General features: G+C 45.2%; 1 protein-coding gene across 3 annotated transcripts in view; it reads left to right on the plus strand.

The window, feature by feature from the left end:
* Positions 1 to 293: 293 nt before the first annotated feature.
* LOC117204376 (discoidin domain-containing receptor 2-like) overlaps positions 294 to 18,862 on the plus strand; it is a 130,010-nt gene continuing 111,441 nt past the window's right edge. For 2 of the 3 annotated variants that reach the window (XM_033441701.1, XM_033441703.1), the window contains exon 1: positions 295 to 884. The gene's annotated coding sequence lies outside the window, so the exon portion shown is untranslated. Of the gene's footprint in view, positions 885 to 18,862 lie in introns of all 3 variants that reach the window. The other variant, XM_033441702.1, reaches the window with a different exon arrangement.

An 18,862-nucleotide genomic window follows, 5' to 3' on the forward strand; every position in this document is an offset into this window, starting at 1 on the left:
ACCCCATTTCTACAACATATTTTGCAACCTCACCCCCAAGCCGGCCTTGCCTCTGGCCCCCACTACGCTCACGCGCCACGGACCTCCCTCTTTAGCTGCCCCCACGTGCTCGTTTCACCCCCCACCGGATTGCCTTGGTGTTCGTCAAGGGGAGGTGGATGCCCGTACCCGTGAACGAGTTTGCGAGACCGCCACTAGGTGGCGATAGAACGCGAGCAAGAGAGACGCGGCGAGATTGAACGCGAGCAAACCGAACGTTCCTCTAGCCGGAGCGAGAAAGCCTCTGGTAACTGGGTCCCCTTACCCCTCCGGTTCGGTCGCCCCAGCCGCTTCACTCCTTCGAGCAACTGGAGGTTCTCGTCAGCTTGTCAGTTAGTGCCGTGGCGCCGTGACGGTACGGTTGTTGCTTGGTGCGTTGTTTCGTTTGATCGTACGGCTCGCGAAACGTGTCTGCTATTCAATGGGGACCTTGCTCCGGACCCATCGTCGCGACGGACACTGTTACGAGCAGGGAGATAGTCAGTGATTCAGTTTGGTGACTGGAGATTAGTCGCGTGTGCTTATTTACATCAGATTGTTTCGTTTTAGTTTTCTTCTTTAGTTCTTTGACTTTGGTTTTTACCTTTCTTTGAGGGGGGCGGAGGATATATTTTACGTGACTAGTTCGGTAGACCTTGTAATAGTGCGTTTTTGTAATTGCAACGTGTATTGCAAGGTGCGACGAGAGAAAGCAAGTGAGGTATTCTGTATTTGAAGCAGAGTAAGAGAAGAAAAGGCGGGAAGAGAAGATCAGGGCTGTGATCGATGATTTCTTACGTGCTGTTTGGTGTGTGCGCGTTCTATGCCTGATCAACGTCCGTGCAGTACGCGGTATTGTAGATAAGGTGAGCTATTTGTTATGTCCTACTTTAACGTTTGGTTCGCGACGCGCGCGGCTATCGGATTGACGTTACGCGGATACGCCACGTGAACGGAGCGCCGGATCGCGGATACGACGAGCCACAGTTTTCATTGTGCGATGTGACACGAGTATATGACCGATAAAACGTATTGATCGATAAAACGATCACGTTAAATTACCTGAAAATTTTATCCCCGTTTCACCCTTTCTATTACTGAAAAAAAAGGGAGAAAAAGAAGAAACGATATCGACGATATATCATATGAGACATTGACTTCTTTATTCCTCGGTCTTCATAGGATAATTCGTCTCGTTCCTTCAAATCCTGTAACACCAAAGCGTGTTCTTCCGATCGAAAGAATCTTCTTAACGCCAGTATACAAAAAGAGGAGAAGGCTCTCGAAAAAGAAAGGAAAGAGTACATAATCTCGATCATAGAGTGTATCATTGTTCGGCTGAGTTCCGCGTTCGCCAGGGCGAGCCACCCTTAATCCGACTTATTGTTAGAAAGCCGACGGCCGCCGGCTGAAATCTGATTTCGTTCTTCATTCAACGTCAGTCGAGCTTGCATGGCATCGCGTCTGGGCCCGAGTCGAGTGACGTTTTTCACGGTTTTCGGCCGAACGAGCCGGGATTAATCGATGTTATCCCGGCTCGAGTCCCCGAAGTTCTCCAATGAGGAAACTCTCGAGAGCAAGTTGAAAAGGGACAGAAGCGGTGAAAGATGATAGAGACGAGACGAAATAAGGTGGATTAGCGAGAAGAGACCCTCGAAGGGGTCGACTGGATCGGTTGGCACGCAAAAGGGAACGGGACAAATGAAATTTTCGTCGTGGCAAATTGTCCGAGAGCGACGCCGCAGAAATCAGCCCGACGATTAACACGGAGGGATCTCTTAAGACTTGCTAATTTCCTGCCCGGAGCTCGAGGGGGCAAAAAGGTAATATCGAGAAGGAGCGACCATCCATTAGCGAGCTGATCTATTTGCTGGTACCTCTGTAAATCTCCCGGATCGAGACGTGGCCTGCCTCTCGAACGATGCTTTCTTTCCACGGTTTCTCGGAATACTCCTCACGTTCCGGCCTCGGAGTTGGCAAAATGACGCAACAGGCAATGATAGACGAAAGAGAAAGGGTCACGAGCCAGAGAATTGGAGATGGTCCAAAGGAACCGAATTCGCGATCCGATTGAACGATCGCTCGTTGAGTATTCCTTCGACGAACGCGTGAATGTAGCGTAGAACGATCCGACAGAATGGATCTAATCGAATCGAATCTATCTCGTTTCTTCGCTGAAATTCGAATTTAAGGCATACAGAGAAATCTGGGAAAATCGCGGATGTGTCAGAAGATGAAATATGTAGTACCAGCGTCAGGTTATTGAAATTGATAGATTTCAGGATCTCATCTTTCGTGGCCGTCGCGAGAAGGAAGACACGAATCCAAAGATCGTAAAGATTTACGATGAGAAACCATGAATCGTTCGTTCTCGTGACAGGGTACGAGCGTCTGGGAGCCGGTCACATCCGATTTCAGTTGGATTTAAGCGTAGGAAAGTAGGTTTTGAATATTGATGAACTCGGTATGAATATATTCATAAGACTAACAGTTTATTTCTGCAGTCGAGTCGATTCGCTTTCCATTGATCAATCGACATTGATTCGTGGAACCCTTCTCTCCACTGGCAAATTCGAACCAATGTTTAATATTCCCAGGTACCTGCTGCAGGTGTCCCCATGCCACGATGAAATTCCTATAGCCAATCGATTGTTCCTCGTAAATTCTGCCATTATACTCTTCCGATTCGACAATATCTGATTTAACCTTTTGTCATTTTTGACATCATACGTGTTCGGACTCTCCCTTCGTGTTATGACACCTTCATCGTGAAAGGATGATATTACAAGCTTCGTTCGTACGAAGAATTCTTGTTTAACGACCGACCAATCGAAAGACAAGCGAACAAAGATTTCGCGCGTCGAGATTTATCATACTTATCGAACTTCTGCTGAAAACTTCGATAAAATTTTTACGAGCGTATGCTCGTTTCAGTTAAATCGTGTTTGAGTTGCAAGTTCCAAGCAAAAGCACGCGAGGAAACTAAGGAGCGCAACCCTTCATCGAAGAGTAGCCAATGAATTTGCTTACGGTCGAATCGTCGAGATTCCAGACGGCTAGCGTGGGTGGCGTCGTCGAAATAATCGAAATGCTAATTATTCATTTGCATAATTAACGCGTACGCGATAAAGCGACCTGCGGCGCACCGTGAGTGGTCCCACATGCCATCGAAGATTAACGGTAGCCCTGGACCCCCCTGTTAATGTTCATTTTGAATATTAACTCCTTGGAAATGATCGTTGACTCGTAGCCGGCGAATTTACCGTGGCTCGATGAAATTCGCGTTCGACCGCGCGTATCCGACGCTCATGAATTTTCAACGATTTCGAAAGTTGCCCGACGTTTAACAATCGCGAATCGACTCGCAAAGCCACCGACATTTCGTCAACGTTGTTGAACAACGTTCGTTTATTTTTTAAATCGATCCGATGATTTAAAACGTGGAATATTTCTGAAACGTCTTTTTTCTCCTTCGACGTCGCTGCAGAAAGAGCGCGATTTAACTCTTTGTGCCAGCCACTCCTTTGTCTTCGGCTCCAATTAAGATTCTAGAAAGCTTCGCGTGGCAGAGGTCGTTTAAATTCCCATTTTTCCACCACCCTTTAAGGGCGGCGTAGATCCCCGGAATCGATTGAAGAGAACCGAGCCGTCACTTTCCTCGGAGAGCGTAAATTGACCCGGTCGTTTACGGTCAATTTCCGAAAAATCTCGCGTTCCTTCGCTACCGGCTAGAACCACCCTCGAGACGTCTGGACGCCATAACTTCTTTCGGCTACATTTCCTTCCTCGACGCTCGAAATGACAAGCGGGCCAACAATTGGCCGTGTAAATCTTCCGCGTCTTACAGGAAGACTGGTGTGTATGTTTGCGAGTCCTCTGTGTGTTCGATTTCTTGCAACGCTTGGCAGATATACGCGTGTCATCCGGTCGATTTATTCGGACTTTTAGTTGCTACTCGGTTCATTCGACACTCGTAATAAGCACCCTGTACGTTTATTTTACGATGATTACATTTAGTTATCCGTTAATTAGTTTCATTTACGAATCGTTGAATTAATTCAAACTTTGATACTGATTTTTATGAATGATATGCTGGTACATCAAGTATTCACTACTGATTTTTATAAAGATCATTATGATTTCGTAACATTGTTGAGCACATAAAGTCACCTATTAGTGATTGTATTTAATATGACGGTTAGAACCGATCAAAGATATTCGATCTCTGTTGGAACGCATATATCTTGAATTACACTCTATCGATCATGTGTTTGAGATTCGTTACACTGTTAGATATAACTCTTTCAAACAATAACAACAATTTGTACGATAGGAGACAATACATCCAAAGAAACAGATTCTAAACATTTGTTTAACATATTAAAAATTACAATCAGTATCTCTTTACATACATCATACGTACTTTTGCGTACTTCCTGTACAGTTATGCACATTCGATTTCCTCATAGATGCATAAAAATCGCAATTTAACAGTAAATAAAGACGCAATAAATTCACACATCAACTATGGTCGTCCCTGCTTGAGACTTTCTCTTCGTTCACTTTACCAATGAAAGAAACAACCCCTTCCTCTCGACGCCCTAACAGGGACTAACAGCACGTACACTTTCGAAAAATTCTGCAACTTCTGACACAGGGGCGCGAAGTTGTCAAGGGACGAGAAGAGTAGCTTCTCGACGGGGTGTCGGTATCTCGCACGCGTCACTAGCTACGCTAGGCGTAAATCGTTCACGGTCAATTTCCGAAAAAATGTACGGTCCAGTGACGCGTGGTCGAATCTCTCGGCTCCTTTCCCAGCCGCGTTTCGACGTTGAAACACGAAAACGAAGCAGCGGGCGGCCCGTGGCCACGATGATGGTCCCGCGTCAACGAGAATATATCAGGCAGCTGCCGCGCGGACGAATTCAAAGGCAGTTGGGGGTCTGTGCACCTGATTGCCGGACATCCATCTAGCCCCGACAGAAGGTGTGTAGAAACTCCACGGGAATTCGGCCCCTGTCCGCGCGTTCATTGCGCGACGGCAGCGCGCACACACGCTCCGCGGATTATAATGGCTTTCTAATTGCATCGTGCTGCGGCGGCAGTTGATTTGCCATGGAGCGAAGAGACGCGGAAAAGCGAGCGAAAACGTGGATGGAGAACGAGGATGGAGAGGATCGGACGCGATGCGTGTCAGCACCGAACGAAATTGAAAATTGATGGGAGAGATCAGCTCGGTGGTCCGTGGTCTTAAATTGCTCGTGCGTCCAACGAAGGTTTCGCGTGTTTGTCGAGGATTTAGATACTTCGCTGTAATTTAGTAGCTAATAACTAATAGCGTAATACTATGATAAGGATCGACTTTAAGATGATCTTAGATCTACTTTCACGACGATCAGGTGTATTCGAGGTTCTTCGGATTTCAATCCTGCTTTTATTTGTACGTTGCGTTTTGTCCCGACGTTTCGCAAACATTTCTTCAGAGCACAGCTGAACCTGAAATCTATGATCGTGTGACAAAAGCACGATTTTAGATAATTATTGAAGAACAATGTACAGATGTAAGGATGGATATTAAAATCAAAGTGCAGAAGAATGGACACAGAAAAAAGTGCTTTAATTATTTCGAGCAATGTATATGAAAATTATTTGTGTTGCAAAAACGAAGCTGTCTCTATAATATTTTATTTTCGCTTCTTCTTTTATGTTTTAAAAAAGTAGCATCGAAAATGTAGTCTTAGAAAAATTGTTGTTACGTACCTACACTTCTCTACACTTTATTTATCAATGTACACAGAAATCAATCTCTAAGTGAAACGAGTGAGACGTCCGATTTTTTATTCCCTTCGTTAGAGCTTTCTGAATGAGACTCGATTATGGCCCCCAGTCCGACATCAAGAGATCGCGAACGAGACCCGGGGGCATAACTCTCGCTTAATAAAGTAAGAATGCCAGGACCGAGGGGTTGACCGCAAATGCGGTTTACTCGTCGAATATCGCGGGGAAAAGGGTTGCCACTCGCGAGCATGACAATTAGCGGCGATTTCTGCTAGCCGATCGTTTGTCAAGGCCAGTACCCGGCGACCTACACGCTTAATCAGGGTCCTGGGTGTACAGCAACGACTCCTTCCACAGCTATAAGCAATCGATTCTTTGATCCAGCTGAGCCGATCGTAAATCCGAATAGCTTAGCTTAGACCTAACAACTCACAAAAGATAATGTGACGAGATAAGAAGGAAGAAGATCGAAGACAGTGTTCTATGGTGTATACTGGGTCTGTCTAAAAAATAATGCTACTCTATTTATTAAAATATTTTTAGGTTACATTCTTGAGAATAAAAATGATGGTTTTAAAAGAGTTAGGCGAATGAGAACTTATTTATTATCTCCTGAATTCTCCTAGTTAGCAGTCTTCATTTTAAAAAAACTTGTTCTTCAATGGTATAAGATTGAGGATCTCTCTTTGTCACGTACGAGGATAATTCCTCTGTAGCTAAAGATTCGATAGCAGATCATTTTTATCGAAAAAGAATATAAAATCACGATGAAATATTAATCAAATCGATTAGGAAATATAAAATGTAAGCGAAATACATAAATATAAAAAGGTTCACAAACCAAATATCGATATTAGATATAAAGTAATCCTATTACTTTCGAAACAAACCACGTACAAAAGTACAGGAAGCAAAGAGAGTTCAAATAGTTCACCGTGCACAGCCATCTTCAATTTTAAATGATAGTACAGTTGATCCCTTTCTTCCTGACCTGCAGCAGCCTACCTTCCGTTGTTGCGTTCCTTGAAGAAAAGCGTGTTGCAAGAAGAGGGACCAACGGTGCGGGATAAAATATGCAAGATATAATGCTACCTCCTGTGGGATACACCTGACGTTGGAGAGAGGCAGAGAGAGAGAAAGAGAGAGTGGAGTCGAGGTTGTACCGAATATATCCACCCATGGGGATAAGCGAACCGGCCAATAATTCATTCTAAATACTTGTATGCTAATAACGATGCCGCGTTGTAACGAAAATTTACTATTCCCAGGCGTTCTCCGAAGTCGCTCGTCCTCGCGCTGTCTCCGCCCGTTCCTTTCCCTTTCCCTTTCGTTCTTTTCTTCTCCTTGTCCCTCGACGTTCGCCAACCCCGCACAAGCGTTACGAATATCCCCCACCGCCTCAGCTGGAATAACCAGCGTATTAGCTTTACATTATATCCGTCGGTGAAATTTATGCAACGAACCCCGGTAATCCCGCGGAACCATAAAGTCCGCTATCTAGATCGTTTATCCGCGACACCCTGCCACCCCATCTCCTTTCATCTTTCAATTCTCTCTCGGTTCGATTCCTTCCTCTCGCGTTTTCTTCTTCTTCTTCTTCTTCTATCGTTTGTAAAAGCGAGAAATGAAAGAAGGAGAATTGAAATCCATCTCGACTCGAATGACCCGCGAGAAACGAACGACTGAGACGCGTCGTCGAAGCAGCGAATGTGTGGCAAGATGCATGAGACGGGAATGTATATCGCGTTCTATAAGCCAGAATTCGATTATTGGCGAAATAGACGGGGCCAAGAGTTAAGGCTGGATCTTGGCATGGTGCTTCGACGCTGACCCGAATCTCACTGAAGGTGAACCGACCAGGAAAATTGACCTTGATCAGTGATGAATGCAGAGGATATGGCTGTGCTTATTCCTGCGGAACATTCGGCTCGTGAATTTTAATGCGAATGAGTTTATTTAAGAGAGAATTGGTCAAAGGTTTTGGTTAGTAAGTAGAAGAGGCAATGAATATTAAGAAATAGTAAAACTTTTTATAACTTTGATTTGCCCGTGTAGACGATAGTAAAAATTCTAATTTTTAATTTATGCATCATGAAAAGATCAAAGAACAATTTCGCCATTACATTTCCCCACCAGAATCTCCCCCACCGGCCTCGTTTCAACGATTTCATTGAACAAACTGGACGAACGGCTTTCACGAGCCATATATTTCCGACGGGAGTAAGAACAGGTGTTACAGGTGATTAAACGAAGAAGCAGAATGCCCCAGCTTTTTTCTTCCATTAAATTCTTTTCATTTGGTCGCTTTACATCCTTGAATCGCGTAAAAGTCAGGGTTACTTTACAGGCGTGGTTCGATGTTTCCTTTGTACCAACTTTACGACAGCACTAAATCATCTCCTTTCTTCTCTCTCTCCGCGTGCAGCTCTAGGGTTCGATAGGGTTATTACTAACTATTTCTGTTGCAAATTGCACTTTAATCGCGACGACCAATCGTGAACGAGAATCATCTGTCAGAAATGAAACGTTTCAACGTTTCAACTCCTTTCCCTTTGGCACGGAGAAGGTTCGTCGCTGTTGGATATCCATTTTCCACGTTCGAGAGCATGATCGTGAGATGTTTGAGAAACGCATACGCGGACTGACGCGGCAGCATAACCGTAAATCACGCGGTACCGGGTAATTACTTGAGAACGTGCGCTTTCGTGTTTGCTAAACAGTCGGAGTCCGTCGCGCGACGGACTTGTCCCATAACGAGAAAAGTCCGGTCAATAAATTAATTAAACTGTCGTGACTCCGAAGCTGGAATAGTCAGGGAGGTTGGCCGTGGTAATGCGTTCGGTCCTGACCTCATTACCATTCGTGAAATCATAATCGTTTCGAAAATTGCGGAAAGCTTTTAGCCAAGCTGCCACTTCGAAGTTAGAGCCGCCACCCGTGCTCCAATGCGTTACGGGTTGCCCTGTAAAATTTCAAACGATCACGGAATAGCAATGTATCTGCCTGGCCGCGATTAAACCACCCCTGTTTTCAACGATCGAGGGTAGTTTCACCCATTCGTGGATTTTTATAATCCTTTCAGTAAGAACAGTCCTTTCAGGAATCCTTTTCTGAGAAAGAAAAGTAGAATTTGTTGAAACAATGTTTAATCTGTCAATCAGAAGCATCTGTAATCGTGTAATTAAAAAATTAATGGAGCTGAATCAATCTCAATTACGATGGTTTTGGCTCTTACGAATAAATATAAAAAAATAATAAAGAAACGAAAGTTAAACGAAATCTTAGTCTTTAGCATATCAAAGTGGATCGACGTTGTTCACGAAAAGAAGTTCTTACAAGACTTCCGGGTTCTTGCTATTATTGTATTAATTTTTATTATCGCGTTCTTGAAATGTCTATCGGAAATCATACGTTTTCTTCTCTACAAATATTATTTATTACGTGTTAATGATCTCATCGTGATATGCTAAGAATTAAGCATGAATATTTTTACCAGATTTTGAATTTCATTTCTGAAACTGTAGCATAACCTTAATAATTCCTCTGCAGAGTTTCAAGAATCACACTGCCCCGAAGCAACAGTCTGGTGCAATAATTATTCGTATTAACCGCGCGCGCGAATTTTTACGAGGCCGTATCTCGCCACCACCTATGCAAGCCATACGAAATAAAGTTATCTCTGTATCATACGATCCATATTCCCCGGTTTAAACGCAAAGGCCCGCCAGCGGCTCACCGGAGGGTTCCAAAAGTCGAATGATATTTCTCCGTTAGCCAGAAGTAAAACTGCGAACATATTGCCCACTTTATCAACGAATATATTGGTAGGAGAACATTAAAATTTTTCCAAGGTGTCAACAGCTGGCTGGCTCGACCGACACTTTATGTAAATCGCGACGCATCAATTAGACGTTGTGAAAGGATGGGGGAGATCGGTCGCGGTTTCACCGAAAAATCGTGGATCGCCTGGAGGAACGACTGAATGGTGAAGAGGGGGAGAAATATAAAGAGAGAGAAAACGAAGACGAGGGCGAGCATACGCGTGGCTAACAAGGCTCTTCCTTTGCGTCTCACTTTGAATGCCCCGCTAACGAGTCAGGCTGGTAAATTATTTCGTAAAAGGGGGCGTTTTACGCGGCCCGCCGCGGCATCCGAGTTATAATTTCCGGTGTGGTGACTTTATAGGGCCGGTCATCTTCACGCAGATACAGCCTCTAAACGTTATCCATAAGCTGCAATCAATTCCCTGGTACGATCGTGCGTGAGCTTAAGCTCGAACATCGATTTCTCGTGAGGATTCGAAGATATGCGTGGTTAAGGATCCGCACAGTGAACCGCTAGGGATCCCAAGGACGTCATTAATTGCCCGTCAAACTGGTGTTGGCGACAGAAATAATTAGTTGAGCGAAATGCTACTGGTTCTTACTGATAAGCAACATCTGAGGATGTTTACGGACTTATGGGAAATCTCAGTCTGTAAAATTATATAGAATAGACAGTCATCCACAAGTTATTTCTATATTCTATAAAAAGGATATTTTCTTTTGTTGAAATAACTACTTCAAGGAAAACTTTACATCTTTATTTATGTTTATCCGTGACCTGCAGACTGCTATTACGCAGAAATATTCTAAATAAGGAGCGGTGCATATTATTGTATCCTTGAATATACATTATGTTTTGGGTTGCAAGGTCTAGGAACAAAGGAACTAATAAACAGATTTCTATTTATGTTCCCTGTAGCCTCTAACCAAAGCTATGAGCTTAACTTTTTTGGTAATGTCTTTTCGCTATAAATATATGAAAGTGCACCATATCATTCCATTGTCTAGTAACACTAAGAGAGTAAGGATCTGAATTAGTATAAGCTTATACCTTTAATTATCTCAATATACTTTTCTATTACAAATTCATTAACTCGTTCTTCAATCAGTCAACCTCAACATTTTTAAATAAGATGCTAAAAAGATATGTGTTCTTTTTCGAAAAAAGTAGATTTGAACATTTGCACGATTTTTTGCACCGATTACTAAAAAATTGGGCTCCTACGTATTTTGCATTCTAATGACATACTCGCCCTGTTAACTAGCAAAGCTTTGTTCTTTTAAAATTGAACGATCTTGCCTCTGCATAAATTAACAGGCGTAGTAACTTCGTTAAGATCGTATAACATCCTCGTATTTTAAAGAAGTAACATTTTTTAACAACAAAAGATAGATCAGAACTAAGTCATTTTTCAAAGCCGGTTCTTTGGGAATTATGTTCTATTGGAGATTTTAAGTAACTTGGCTTCTTAACGTCGAAATCTTTCGTTCTACGTTCCCTGCCTTGGCAGCAGCAGACTTTTATTTTACTCAGGAACCGTAGAAGGAGGTAGAAAAACCCGGTAATCGGTATATACATCTAAAAACCTTGTGTGTGCGCCTGAGATTCGTGGCAGCCGCAAGCAGAATCTCTCCTAACGAGATATCCACCGAGGCACAGAGGCGCATACGTTCTTCTCCATTTTCACGTTCCCCAAGTGCCATAATTCGTCATTCTCGGGCAAGGGAAGGACAAAGGGACCAGGTCTAGCGTGAAATTAGCATGCAGGTCCGTCTGTTCGCACACCTATATGCGCCGTCCTACCGTTGGATAAAATGAACGTTATCCGTATGAGGGAAGCTTTAAAAAAGGAAGGAGGAAAAAGCAGCATGAAAAAGGAGAAGAAACGGTTGGAAAAAAAGTCGATGGGTCGCGTGGCCAACAGGCAGACGAATTTCCAAACGTCAGACCACGTGGAATCGGCCTCTGTCGTGAAGGAATTGTTACCCTTTAATGCATGCGGGCGTCCTTTGTGCCTTTTGAGGATTTCACTCTCGCCCCTGGACCCGCTCGCCTGGCCACACGATCCTCTCCCTCTTTCAGCTTTCTCTGCTTCTCTCGTCTTCTCCCTTTCGAGCACTGGCCACTGTGCGGCGGGGCTGCTCACCCCGCATACAAAAACGTGAAAGTAAAGGGACCCGGGACCGGACATACAACGCGTGCCGTGGTGGGTCGAGAGGTGGTTGAGGGTGTGCGGTGGGAGGGAAGACAGGAGGGTGAGTCGTGTGTGGTGTAGATGAAACGAAAAGGAAGGTATATATGACCAGAGGTAGGCCGTAGCCCGTAGAGTGGGAACGAGGTGGCAACCACCACCTTGACGGACAACACGACATGGACACAAGAAGCCTCCCTTCATTTCGTATTCCATTTCACTCTCATATTCCCTTTTACCCTACTCCACGTTCATTGTCTACTTTTCCCGTGGCTGTACGTATACACTCGCAGCCCACACGTCCTGCTTTCTCTCTTCGACTCTTTCTCACCTACGCTACTGCCAATCGTACGAGTTTGATCGACCTACCGTAAATACGTACAACCAACTCGTTTCTTGTATCGATTCGAGTATACGTTTCCAGTGTACGTTGTCGACGAGGTCTCCCTTCGAAGAAATCCCCCAACGTCGCACTCAAAAAGGATATCTACATCGTTTCCTATGAAACAATCGCGATCCTACTTCTAGTTTCTGGAGTCGTGGCCGTTGAATAGCCGCGAGCACGCGACTGTTCGCGATGCACGGAATCAATTTCGTCTCGGTTTCCGGAGAGAATGTGCGCCACAATCGCTCGTATACCGACGACGATCGCGACGGGGACGAAGGTGGAACAATGAAGGCTGTCATGGCGCTGCGCTTTAAGAATTCAAAACAAACGGTAGACGCAGCTACGGCTGAATTATCCGGACGCGCTTCGGCCCGTCTCTTCTCCGTGGAGGAGCGCTGTTGCTGCTGCTGCTGCTGCCTCGAACCAGATGAATCCACTCCCCAAACAAGCGTGAAGCACTGCCGGTTTCAGCAGGACAATGAATTATTCTGTTCGGGCGAACGTTTTCATTTCGTCTCTACTGTGCTCACCAGCGAGGGAGGCGGCCAGAAGAATCGTGAAAGGGAAAGAGGAATCGAGACACCGCTAGCTACCGTTCTTCCTCTCTCGCCCTCTTCGACCCCTTTGCACGCCGCAGAGGAATTCTCTCTCCGATGCACGAAGGTTGTCGCGGTGGAATCGTTGTATCATGAGGCAGTTTTATCTCGCTCCGCAGCGACCACAAAGCCCGGCGTTCGATCCCTCTCCAGACCGTATGTCCCACATTATGCGTCATATGGAGAGAAATTTCCGGCATGACACGGTCCGGATTATACGAATCGAGGGGCGGACTTACGCCAGCTCGTACGGTGACCGGTACGCTATTTGACTGGAATGATTTTTTGATCCGGGATATGGGGGGTTTTGAATGTATTTATTTCACGAGGTTCTGCTATTCTACAATTCGGGCAAATCGTAACGGGTTTGGGGGATGTTGAAGATTTTAGGGGAGATATATGATATTTAGTGAAACGTCGGTCCTTCTATGCCAAAATTGCGAAATGCACTATTCAACATAGAATAATGTGTATGATAATCCTGAAGATTATGATTTAAGCATAGAATAGAAACACTATTGTAATACCTTTGTTATGTATTTCATATTCACAATTAAAATTTAAAAATATAACAGAAGACATTTAGATTTCTCTCTTAATGGGCAAGTAAAAATTTGTCCATTCGTGGTTTTAACGTGGTAATTTAGTCTTCTTCGAAATAGGACGTGTTGAACAAGATATTGAATAGAACCTCCTGATAAGTCGACATTCTGTTTTCTAGCTGTATTTTAGGTTTACCTAAGCCTTAGATAAGGGATTCGTCAATTTCCAAACAGCGTCCAGCCTATCAACAACTCAAACATCCACCACTATGCGCGCAACTTTTGGCCATTCGATTTAGAATTTCATGAAATAGGGAACAATTACGCGGAGTAGCGGTGAAAAACTTAGCAAAGGCTTAGGGGCCGTATTATTTACGAGCACCGTACGTATTCGCGAATTCCAAGTTCATTCCGCAAGAGTCGAGCAGCGAAGCGTGAGGTATTCCGGTGAACGCTCGCGTTAAATTCCACGGAAAAGCGACTCTGGCGAGGCGGAAAGTCGACGATAAAAATGCCAAAAAAAAAACAAAACAAAAAGGTTATGTATATAAATATATATACACTGGTTACGTTCGATAGAACAACGGGCGAAGGGTGCACATCGAAACGAGAACGCGGACCGCATTTGTTCCGGAAAATGAAGACGATGTATCTTTTCGATGTTTGCAAGCGCGGTCGCATAAAAGCTGGTTCCCTTTTGTGCAGCACAATTTTATCTCGGAGCGAGATCACGTGGGCTAGATCCCCTTTCCGCGTGTGTTCTTCCTGCACTCACGCCCCTCGTTGTTACACGTCATACGGTAGGAAATTTCCGGGGCGACGCAGCCGAGCGATTAAACGAAAAATCACGACGAACGGCCGATCCCGTGAACAGGAACAGCTACTCCTAGGCGAACTTTTCATCTCTTCCTTTGCTGCCAGCTGCAAAACCGAACCGGCATTCTCATTCATCGAGCCGAACTGGGGCCGCTTTCTCGGGGACTCCGTTGATCGACAGTCTGCTTACGGATTCAATTACGCCGGGTTATCGACTTTGTGACTACGATCCAGTCCAATTACCGCGTCGTTCTGCGAGCGAGCTGCGACAGCGATTAAAAAGGAACCTAACGAAAGCACGGGGGAGAATCGAGCAAGAGAATGGGGGGGGTGAAGCAGGGGAAAAAATAGAAGAGGTAGAAGAAGAAAAAGAAAAAGGAGTTTCCGCGTCCGGTGATTATATAGATCGACGTTTCGCTTACCAGCCAGATATCGTTCGATCGTCGATGGATAAGCGTATCCTTTGTGCGTTCGTTCCTTCCGTTTCGTTCGAATCTTCGTGCATTAACGTAAAAAAATTCGATTTCATTTTATCGCAGTCAAACATCTCGCAGTATGCTGAAACACGCGGCTGATGTTCCATCGATTCGTTTCGATCACGCGTTTACGCTATTAACCGACACGAACGTTCGTTGAAACCGCAGCTCGTTTCCCACTTGCGCACGAGAGTCGAGACGAAGGGTATTGTGTCCCGCGGCCAATTAGCCGCCGCTAAGCTCGAGTGCATTAGTCGACAAAAGCGTGTTCTCGATTAACCGCGCGTTCGCTTCTTAATTTACCGTGGCGCGTGTTGTTGCTCGAGCAATTAGCGCCGGTTAAAAATCGAGAAAGCGGTCGTTCACTAGCGTGAAACTCGGGATAACTTGGAAAGCACGTGCCTTCGCTTCCCCTCTACGTTTCCGAGAGGAGCTTCCTTCCCCTTGCCCTTGCGGCCACATCGTAAACGTTCGAGGCCTTTATTAATCCCGTTACACGGTTCGGCTGGCGAGCACCACGCGAACAGGTCAATCAGTAGTAATTGCTCTTCCGGTTCGGAGATTTCGCTGTGAGGCGCGCGACGCGAGATTTAATCCTTGACCCTTGCTCGGTTTGCCTTTCACGATCGGGTTGGCCACGGGATTATTAGCTCACGACCTTGATCATATGCTTCGTTGCCGTGACTTCATCGAGATTTCGTCGGGCGGTTTCGTTGGATCAGCCGGGACACGGCCGTCGATGTATCGAGTTAATGATAGGGGCGAAAATGTGTTAATACTTGGTTACAAGATGATTAGAGAATTAGTTGCTCGAGTGACTTTATCGATCTATCTGTTCGACAGCGTAATAAAATGAGAAACATCAAAATTGTTTAGAACATAATTATCTCTTTATCGTCAACGTCCACTGCATTTCTCGTATCGAATATGAAAAATACGCGTATTTACAGGGAATAAATATTTATACTGCGTTATATATAACATTTAACCCACGTGTTACACTGGAGATTAATCTGCGGACTACTTAAAGAACCTATTATGAGAGTAAACTGAGTTTGAAAAATTTCAAAGTAGATTCCTTTTAGATCTTACAAAAGGTAAAGATCGGAAGCTTTATGATATCCACGTAGTACTAGTGTTGTAGTAGGACAGATCGTAGTGAATGGGTGCTTAGGCTTACACGCTCCTTAAGACCGTATAAATACGGGAGGAACCTCTGTGTCTTGTCAAGCACTCTTACGACCTACCGCGTTGATGTCAGACCTAGATCCTTAGCACCCCATCGTGAAACTCGAAACAGATTCCTTTCTATTGCTATTCGTAAACTACGTCGTCTCCTATACTCGTCTTTGAAAGTTCAGGATAACCACATAGGAACCAAATAGAATACTAAATCTAAACAAAAACCAGAAACCTACTATTCCAAACACATTAGCCACCGCTGACATTTTACTATCAGACTTATGCATGCTATTATGCAGACTATTCATGCAAGACTTATTCATTTATTACGAGACTTATTTCAATCAATGATAATAAATAAAGTCAATCTATTCAAATGCCAATTTCTATCTTAATTACACAATTGTTTCTGGTTCTGTACTTTAAGACAGCGAATATTTAGAGACGTCTAAATTGGTTATCGAGCCAAAAATTTCCAAGTGTGTAATATTCGAATCTCCATTCGCTTGGTACCGATATAGAAGCATTTCACGGTCTATCGATCGCGTCTGACATCGATCGTAAGACGAGAAAAAGAGTGGATGGTGGATTAGAGGTAAGGGAAGGGTGAACCGGAAGCGGAGGAGCGTTAAGCCATCCGAGTGCCATGCCGGTCCGCTACCCCTGTTCAAATAATAAGTTCGAATGGAAGTTAGATTCCGGTGCAATTGCCCGGGGCAATTCCAGCACGAGTCGCAATATCCCAGCCCCCAACGTCCCTCCTCCTGGCTCCTGTTCTCGGTCCCAGGCGGTGAAGATGGAGGCAGAGGGCAGGAGGTAGAAAAAGGGGGAAGAGCACCAGGCAAAGAACTCGCAAGGCTTTCTATCGCGCTTCGCCTCTCGCCGAGCTTTCGGGGACTTTAATCGCTTTAACTGCTTTTTGCGCGTCGAGGGACTCTGACGGACGGGCTGGTCGAGTCGAACACACATACACACACACGTACACAGAAGAGATAGAAAAATAGACGAGACGAAAGTGGCAGCGAAGAAGAAGGGTATAGGGTGAAAGAGAAGGTTCGGTCCTCTCATTGTTGGATGCGCCAGCGGAGAAACGACTTTTCTGCGGATACAGAAACGACAATAAGATTGTCACACGTCTCCTCGTTTTTCCACTTCCCTTTTCTTTCTTTTCACCTCTGGACGCTGCCCTCCCTGAATCCGCCTCACCCCCTTCTCTTTTTCGCCGGCACCGGTGGATCGCGCCACCGGGCGAGCGTGACTCGTTATTTCGCTCGGAGATCCCTCCAGAAAACCCCTTATGGAAGTTCTTTCCCTCGTCCAAACTCGGCTCCATTGTCGGATCATCGCGACCCCATTGAATCGAAACCCCTCATGGAGGAAGTCATCGTTCTCGTCTGTAGACGCGAGCCTCGCAACAATCCAACAGCTTCTTTTCCTACGTGGCTACTGGTATAAGTAGTTGAAAATCGTTGTCGACGTTGCGGCTACGGAGCCGTGGTTCTGACGAAAACGACTCGACTAAGAACCAACGTGTACCGCCGACACACGGTCTAAAAGCGGAAAAAAGAGAGGCAGAGGGAGTCGAGTTTAATCGATACCACGTTCTCGCTCGTGTGGCTGGAACACCGAGAGAATAGAAAGGGCGGAGTAATTAGAGGGAACAATCGCGTCAACGGAGAAGAAATAAGTAGGGTCTCTTCTTCGTAGTAAATTTCACGCGGGAGTAGCGTAATGGAATGAAATTGCACGTCTCGCGATTCTAACTTTCTCGATAACAGAATGATCGTGCACAGCCTGCGGCAAGAATTAGTGGATATTGTGGACAAATAATTGAAGTAACTATCAATGAAGTTTAATCGAACTACGAACATTACTCGAAGCGTTATATACTTGAATTTTACTTATTGTGTACGTATACTTATTTTTGTGCAAACCAGTCGTATTGAACGAAGCCTCGTTGACACTTATTTCCACTATCTGTTCACTTATTTTTGTGCCAAACTGTGGATGCTCTAGAGTAGAGGGACGTGCTCATTTCGATCTAAAGAATTGAAAGTCTGGATAGGTGTGCCTGAAATGACAACGAACAGGCGCCATCCCTTGACGCTCTACGAAGAGAGAAGTTCGTGAAAAATTCAATACCATCCTCGTCACGGTGTCTCCGACTGTCACGCGCGCACGAAACGAAAGAGACTTATCCGGTGCACCTGCACGAGCTTGCGAGACGTTCGGAAGTTTATCCGAGTCGCCCCTCTCGGCCGAGAGATCAAACGGATATCTCTGATAATCCACTTAGTCGAGGCGGGGAGTCGCGAAAAAAAAAGAAGAAAAGGAGGGACGAGGTGGAGGATAAAGAGAAGAGCACGATAATAGGACGTCCCATGGAGAGGAACACTCGAGGCCTGGCGCAAATCGCAGTCTCTTCGAATAAACCAACCGAGCGTGAGCTCGCATCGACCAACTGGAATCAAACTTCTCTCCCTAGCTCTCTCTTTTTCTCTTCGAGTGTATTTTTTTTCTTACTGGCCATTGAAAAGGGGCCTTAAAGAGGGGGTCTAAAGTCAGTGTCTCTCGAGTCCACGGCAGGAAAACTAGATCACCGACAATGGAATAGACGCCCTTTTAAACGCGACCCTACTAAATTCTAGTTTCAGCTGCAGCGCATTATGAACGGGCTGTCAGGGATCATTCGACATGGATCAAATAGGGGATTTCTTTGGGCGCGTTTAAGAGGAGCCGGCTTATTAATTCGCAGCGTGCTCCCTTTGTCGTGCTACGGTTCGATAGATGGCTAGAGCGTGGCGGAGGCGAAGGCGCGGAGGCCGTGTTCGACGGCTTCTACGGAGCGATACCGATCCGCGTGACTCGGTTTATGCGAGATCAGCCGAATCATGAGATGAGATGGAGGCGGTTCGTGATCGAACGGATTTCGCGTAGATTCGATCCGCCGGATTCTCACAGGGAGAAAACGTGCACCGTCGTGCACCACAGGGCATCACGGTATCATAGTTCCTTAGCCTAAGAGTCGCGCTGTTGCTTCCATTGATGCG

Source organism: Bombus bifarius, unplaced genomic scaffold, assembly GCF_011952205.1.
Source record: "Bombus bifarius isolate JDL3187 unplaced genomic scaffold, Bbif_JDL3187 scf7180000007978, whole genome shotgun sequence".
NCBI lineage: Eukaryota > Metazoa > Arthropoda > Insecta > Hymenoptera > Apidae > Bombus > Bombus bifarius.